Source organism: Pundamilia nyererei, unplaced genomic scaffold (assembly GCF_000239375.1).
Source record: "Pundamilia nyererei isolate P.nyererei 1_Seehausen unplaced genomic scaffold, PunNye1.0 scaffold00005, whole genome shotgun sequence".
Taxonomy (NCBI): Eukaryota; Metazoa; Chordata; class Actinopteri; order Cichliformes; family Cichlidae; genus Pundamilia; species Pundamilia nyererei.
In genome coordinates this window covers 6,262,354-6,270,448 of record NW_005187406.1, presented here as the reverse complement: position 1 = coordinate 6,270,448, position 8,095 = coordinate 6,262,354, and the positions used below count along the sequence as shown (strand labels likewise).

The following is an 8,095-nucleotide window of genomic DNA, read 5'->3' as shown; positions in this document are numbered from 1 at the left end:
TTTCATATGCAGTATATCCCTCTGTGCTTTGTACCGGACAGTAGACTGAAAATGCTAAAATACTAAAGTGGAAGTCAAATACAAGAAGTATTATGTGAATCAATTTTTCACTGTGAAACAAAAGCAGCGATCTGATCAAGATGCATTATCTGAGGCTTGACGTTCGAGGCAAATTAACAGTCTTCAGTTTCAGGAACTCTGTGCTGCGTTCTGGTAAACTTTTAGGAAATGACTAACGGTCATTTATGGATGAATAAGCGTAACTTGGAATGTCCACATATCCTCTAACGCAATTCCCTGTAACGACATTCACCAGTTTGTTTCTCTAAAAAAACTAGAGAACACATCCTAGCCAGGCGGACTGGTCAGAAAATAAACAGAAAAACAGAAGAAATGGCCTGATTGTTCCTTCTTTCGGAGAGACCTTCCAGTGAAGAACACCCCACCTCTGATCCGGGAGGAACTCCCAGGGCGGATATCAGCCGCACCTCAAGTCATGAGTTTTCTCTTTTTTTCACTTAAGTGAATCAACAGCAAACACAAAACAAAAAACAAAGAAAAACACGCTGGTAATAGCTAAGATGGCAGGACACAAGAAGGATGGACACACACACCACACACACAAACACACACACACACACACACCACCCCCTGCTTCTTTTAGAAGCAGCCTCGTCTCCAGGGTGACTGAAGACAAAAAAGAGGCCTTGGCACAGCTGGTCTGTAGCGACAGAGAGACAGAGAGGGAGGAGGAGGAGGAGGAGGAAAAAACAGTGAATGAGTGTTCAGATGTACAGACAGGATAGAGGGTGAGGGGGAGAGAGACACAGCGAAAGCAGGGAAAGAGTTGATTTGGAAACTAGTTGGAGGAGGGAGAAGGGAGGGGAAAGAGTGAGGAGGTACGCAAACTCTCTGAGAAAAGCAGGAGAAAGTGAACACTCTCACAGGAGGAACAGTTGTGGTCATAAAAAAGAAACGGCTGCTGATCTGCTCAAAGAGTCATATTACGTCCAAACATCCAGTGCTGCTCTCTCTCTCTCTCGCAGTCTGAACTGAAGCAGGCTAATTAGATGAAGAGCAGAAGACCTGCAGGCACCACAAACTAACTTATGAGAAGAGAGAAAGAAGAGGGGGAGGGAGAAAACAAGCAGGAGTAAAAGTCAGTGAAACGTTCTGGGGACTGTTTACTTCTGCCTTTGGCTCTGCTGTCAGAGAAGAGTTAGCAAGTGGAAGTAGTGGCACACATTTGCTAAAGAGGTAAGAGCTTTTTCTTGTCTTTGCACATGTCAGCTTTTACTGTGCTTTATGCCAGGTTTATACAGACTAACATTTGAAGGCCACACTTACTGTACTTGTCATTCTTAAATGGAAATGCTTAAGTGCTGTAAAGTAAAGAAAACAGGTACTAAATAAGCAAACTTGTCTACATGAAGCCCAAAGAAGGTGATTTCTTTGATTTCTGTTACATGTTTTACTCTCGTTTGCGCCTTGTCAAACATAATGTGAGCGCAGCGGAAGGACAAAGACAAGAGGTTGCAGTGTGAAGAGGGTCAGCAGCAGAGGCCTCACATTCTTCAGCCTCACTCCAGCAGGTGCTTGGAATCAGCTGGAGGAGCTGCTATAAACAAAAAGAATATACACATATATTCGCCCAGGGTAAAAGTATCTGTATTTAGGCACTTATGATGAAATAATGCAGTGTTTGGGGGTATTAAGTGTTAAAAGCACACTCTGTCATGTGGAACTGGCTGTCAAAAACAAATATAACAGGAAATCCGTTATGAACTGCAGACTGATGTTTCATGACTAAAGCAACAGAACATGTCAAGTATGACAACCACAAAAAAAAGAAGAAAAAAAACTATATACCGGTATATAAACATGTGGTGGCACTTCCTGATCTGATAAAGAATAAGAGTCGGTAGAAATTCTGAATAATCACATAGTTTTACTTAGAGTTACGCACACATTAAACTAAACAGATTTAATAGATTAGTACAGTACAGCATATGTGTGTGTGCATCACTAATAAACAACAAGTAAGGCTTTAATATGCTTTAATCTTTAATATGTACAGTTTGCAGATCATCGTCATCAGTTTTGACGGTAGATGTGGTGTTCCACAGGGTTCTGCATTGGATCAAAAATTCATTATTTAGTATATTAATGATATAAGTGCAGTGTCTAATATATGAAATGGTTGAAAATGACATGTTAAATCTGCATAGGTACTGAATTTGTTTATGCCAATGAAAAAAGGGGATATTAGTATGTTAAATATATCTAAAATCTCTGTGTACACCACTATGTGGTTGTACAGTTACTGAAAGACCATTCTAAATCAGTAGTTAATTAGTCATCCTTGGAAATGAACATACACCAAGATATATGGTGTAATACACAACACAAAGACAGAAAAGCATCAGAGCAAACAGTTGAAACTAAAAGAAACAACACGGATATACAAAACATTGCATCCATACCGGTACATAAAATAGTCAAATGGTAAAATAGATAAATTGATAAATCCAGTAATCCATGACAAACTTTTTTTAAACATTTTTGTGACTTTGTTGCCTAGCAACAAACAGCAGGGCGTCTTGGGTATCGTACTTTTAATGTTATATTTAATAGCTGGATATTAACTGTTCAACTAAATCAAAAACAGTGTTTTAAATGTTTTTACTTGGAGAGTGTCCCAGTGTAACCAGTGTCAGTTTTATACACCAGTCCTGCTGCGCTTCAACAAGATCAGTTAACTGCTAGTTAGCATTATATATATATAGCATTACATTAGCTTGGTAGGCGAAAAAACTAGCATTAGCTAAACTTACCTATACTCAATGCAAGCCCCTTAAATATGGGTGAGGGTTAAGACAAAGACAAAAAAAAGTAAAAATAAATTTCGTAAACTTAATCAAAACAACTAAATTAGAGAGTTTGGCCAATCAAAAAGTAAATGTAAATCTTTTTTTTAAACTGTTTTGCTTTTTTACATTAAAAAATGCTAGCTTTACAACAAAAACGGATAACGCCGGAAGAACGCCTTTTGTTTCTAGATTTATCACAATTTATTTATTTAACAACTATTTTAACATTATATGAAAATCCAGGGCTTTGAAATTACTATGTGACGTGTTTTGGCACTGTGTTAAAGGGACTGGACTCAATCAGTACAGACTTGGTTCCACACAGGTTAGTCGGCAGGTTTTTTTTAGTCCATTCATTATTTATCGGTGATGTCTTCAGTGTCCTGTCGTGTTCCTGTGCCCTTATCGCCTCTGCAGCTTCTCCCACACACAGCTGCTCCGGTGCTGATGACAGGCCTCAGTTTTGAAATGCCAGGCCTGAAATAGTTAGCCTTGTTTATAATTAAACTGCACACGCAGGAAGGTTTCTCCTGTCTGTGGATACAAACGCACCAGGCCTGACACAAGCCTCGCACACAGTCTGTTCACAAACACGTACAGCCTAGACATGTGGTCTGCCAAATCTCACTACACATACAGTAGACTAATTAGTGGTGCTGATATATAATGAGTGAGTACTTGGAAAGCATAGAGGATTTAGAGATTGAAAGAATTAAAAATAAATAAATAAATCAGGCTTGAGGTGTAATTGCAGGGTGGAAGAGTAAAATCGGAGCAGTCCATGGTGGAGCTGAACTTCTTTTTTCTTTTTTTTTCATTTCTACATTTAGAGCTCTACTGAGGCCTTTTTCTTTTGGAAAATCATTCATATCATTTTTTCAACTCCTGCACCCAGAAGTCAGCATGGACCAGCAGCTGCAGGATATTTTTCGCAGGGTGTGGACCAAACTACAGGCTCTCCCAGAAGCAACTCCAGTGGAGGTGGGAGCCTTTGCCGTCCTCCTCCTCTTTATTGGTGAGTTTTAAGCACTGATCCATCATTCAAAATATGCCACACAAGGCAAAATTAGTGGGACAATAAAGTATTGAATTGAATTGAATATGTAAGTGGAATTACAAAAAATCATTTATTTATTCATCATGTAAATCCTCTGGTTTGAACTTCACCTGTGTATGATAAATGCTGATACTCCTGATATTGGAGTGTGGAGTGGATATAAAGTAAAGAAGTGAAGTCAGTGGCCGGTGTAATGCAAGACAAGTCGATCCAATCATAGGGGTCCATGGCTGAAAGCTCATTGTTGCTAACATGGATGACATCAGGAGCATTTCAGCAGTGGGTTGGCAGCGATGTAGCTATGCTTAGACATTTCGCCATTACTAGTAAAAGTAAACCAAAGCAGTCTAGCTGCAGGCCTCACAAATAAGCCAGTAAAATAAAAGGTACTTAAATGCTCTATGTGGCAGGTGGGGAGTTTACATGTAACTTTATCATACACGGCCATCTAAACCAGAGGCCTGTTGTCACAGTTTGGTACTGTTGAAGTCGACCTCAATGCAGGACTCAGGAGACAAGACTTGAACTCAGAAACAGCTTTTAATGCTGAACCGTGTCCATACAGGGAAAAAACAACACGTAAGGTGAACAGGGAATTGACTTGGAGGAAACACACACGCAGGGAACACACTGCCACAAGGGGAGAACGCAACAAATAACAGAAGGAGACGATAAAAACACACCTCGTGATTATGGAGATTACCAATTTGACACAGAGACAGATGATAAACACATGGACAAGATAGAAGGAGCAAAATGGGATTACAGAAGGGATTAACAAACCTATCATCAACTAAAGCAGACAGGGAACTAATGGCAAAGAAGAACAGGAAACTTGTAAGCACACAGAGAGTAAAGATAACACCATAAGCAGAGGGCTATGGAGCTCACACACAGTTCCATCACAAAAGCACAAACACAGAATGAACCTTCAGAGCAGGAGCACTGAACTAAAGGCACTCAGGAATCAAAGGAACGAATAATAGGAAGCTAAATGTCAACACTAAAGAATACAGAGTCATAAAGATAAATAAGAGTACAAAGCTAGAGAAAACTCAAAACGACCCTGACATCTATATCACTAGGTTTTGGATTTATCCAGATAATTTTAGGGTTAATCGTGGGTTATTCAGTAATATGAAGGCAGTTTACATAAAAGGTGGGGCATATGCACGGTTGGAGATAAGAAACCATTAGCTGTAAAATCAGCAGTCAGTTATTCCATACAGTAGGTCTTTTCAAGTCTTACTGACCACTTAAAGCACACAACAGTGCTTTTTTAATAACACACACATCCACGCTGGTTTGCCTGCAGCAGCTGTGTTTTGTGCTTGCATTTAATAATATAGTTTTATGTTCTTCTGTAAAAACCAGTCACTCTGCTGCCAGTAGACTTATCCACTTTAAAAGAACATGCTTGTAGCTAGATTGATAAACTGTGGGTTGACTTGTGGAGTTGAAAACCTCCTTCATGTGCCCAGGTACACTGAGCTTGCCTGAGTATGCTGTTCTTGCTTCACAGTATAGGATCCAGTAATTGTGTAGAAAATTTCTAGACTCAAAATTGTCTCCCAGCTTGTGCTGACCCCACCCCGTGACTCTGTTTTGTTTTGTTTTTCTCCTCACAGCCACGGTTCTCTTCATGATATTACTCTCGTGCATCCACTGCTGTTGTTTTACGAAGCCAAAGCACCAGCCCTCAAGAGTTCAACCCTTGCACAACATCTGAGGAAGAGACAGGACAGAACACACCTAGAAACATCATCTCCATCCTTCTTCGCGCTTCTCTGGAAGAATTAAGTGGGTATCAAAAACAGGCAAGGATGGGAAGTTGGTGCCATGATATTTCCAGTACTCGATTATCATCCAGAGAGCCACACCACTGCAATGCAGCTGAAAGGCACAACTCATCAAGATTCATTATAAACCAGAACAATGTAACACTGTGTGGCAGAGTTTCATTGGCAAAGAGACACAACAACAAAGCTGATATGTCCTGAAATGTCACAGTGACTCAGTTATTACAAATGTGGTTTGCGATGATGTTCACATTCAGGAGGAGTGTGGGAAACAACACGGACAGTGTACATTCCAACATGTATGTGTGCTCTGGGCACGAAGTTCAGCAGAAACATAGCTTTGTTCAAAAACAAAGCGCCCCCTGCTGGCTCAGTGAAGCAAATCGTGCCAATGGAAAATGTGAACTATTCATTGTTTGATGCCACAGTTTTAAATGTATTCCCGTTATATTGTAAAATAGTAGTGTGACATACAGGAAAGTGTTTCTGAGACGCCACTTTTATGTGTTTTTGCTTCTTCTTGCTTTTGTAAATGTATCAGATGTTAAATACTTTAATTAAATAAACATTTCTTTGTTCTTATACCTAATGTAGTCACCACAGTCTATAAGAGCGAGGATCAAAATGTCATCAGTGACTCGTTGCTCCATCGTGCACATTCCTTATCAGCAGAATTCCTCTTTGCCATTGTGAGTTTAAACATTAACCATGAGCTGTTGCTTTTACTTTGAAATGGCAGTCACCTGGAAATGCAAACAGGAACTGTGCTATGTTTGCATATTCAGAGCACCACTCCTGCGCTCGAAGTGAAAGTAAACTGTTATTTTGGACTATTTAAAAAATCCTTTCTAGTTTGGCTTGTGGATCAGAAAAGCAGCTAAAGAGTCGAAGTTTTCTGTTGTCATACTCTGCTGTGTTTTCACGTTCTGTTAAGACTCAGTGAGCCGTTCACTTGGCAGGACATGGCGGTGGAGAGGTGAGTTTCTGAAAATGAATATGCTCGGTGACGAAAGGCCTTAACACCTGCAGATTAATGGGCCGTGCCAATAAAAATATAATATGTCTGTTGCTTAGATATTTGGAGTGTGAAATAGCTTTTTTAGTTGGCAGATAATGTGCTTCTTTCAGCTCTTAGTGCCAAATAATGGTATTAATAAGATTGTGTGAGTTGGTAAATATCAGGGCAGGTTTACCTGGTTTTCATCTGGTTGATCATTCTCTATACAGTGTACTAGACCAGCAGAAACCCACAGGGTCACCTGAGGACTGGGTGGAGTGGTTCCTTCATCGTATGCATCAGGAGCCGTGGGCACTGGGTGGTATTGCCGTCATTGGAGTGTTTGTCCTGGTAATTCTCTCTCTGGTCATCTTTGCTCTGCTGTATGGATGCTGCTGCAGCTCAGGAGACGAGAAGACAAAGAGAAGGCAGAAGAATTCAAAGGACAGAGTCATTTAAGTGTGTTCAGATAAAAGAGAAAATGTACACTTTTCCACTTTTGAATTTCTTTGCTACATAGTATAGGACTCTTTTTTTTTTTAAGGTTTCTTCAACCAAAATTTGAATGAAATTAAAATGCCCATATATTTTTTCAGTATCTGCAAAAATGGCCTGACCACATCACAGACGCCAAACCATTGTTCCACTTTGTAACGCGTCATTGCCAAGCAGCTGAATTGTAAGAATTGAAAATGGTGAATGGACTGCATTTTCTACTCTGAGCACTCAAAGTACTTTTCACTACAAGAAGAAAATATTTAAATATTGCAGTTGTAAGAAAAATAGCCACTAATATCATAACCCTATTACACTAATAACTATTAAACTTTTTCTTCTAATTTATTCCAAGTTTGACTAGCATTTGTGATTTGAAATGATCCACAACCATTCTGTCAAGATACACAAATGTTTGTGTAAATTCATATGTTTATCTAGTGAACGTTTTAGGCTCACACAGTAAAAAGTAACTGTTTTGATGTGATTTCAGTGTGATTACACATGAAATCAGGTTGACGGATAATAAGACACACAGTGTAGTTTGGGCAGAAAGTCGGAACTTATGGCAAATGGCATGGGATAATGAAACAAAAGGGAGACATTTATATAGGGTGCAAAACACAATAGAAGCTAAGAGGAGTAGCGGATTGCAGAGACGTGAGGAGGTTGTTATCAGTCGAATACGAACGGGCCACTGCTTTTTAAATGGTACTCTTTTTCAGATAGGGAAACATCCGACTGGGTTGTGTGATGGGTGCACTGATATGGAGACGGTTGAGCATGTACTCCTTAGTTGTAGGAAGTATGTAAGTCACAGGAGGGTGATGTGGGGTGAAATGAGTGGTGGAAGGGAACTTACATTTGAACAAGTGGT

At 39.8% G+C, this 8,095-nt stretch overlaps 1 long non-coding RNA gene across 1 annotated transcript; it reads left to right on the top strand.

The window, feature by feature from the left end:
- Positions 1–793: 793 nt before the first annotated feature.
- Positions 794–3,769, top strand: LOC102211063 (uncharacterized). The gene is made up of 3 exons (XR_001290484.1): positions 794–1,257; positions 1,513–2,604; positions 3,701–3,769. It is a non-coding gene; the product is annotated as an uncharacterized LOC102211063 (long non-coding RNA).
- Positions 3,770–8,095: the final 4,326 nt, after the last annotated feature.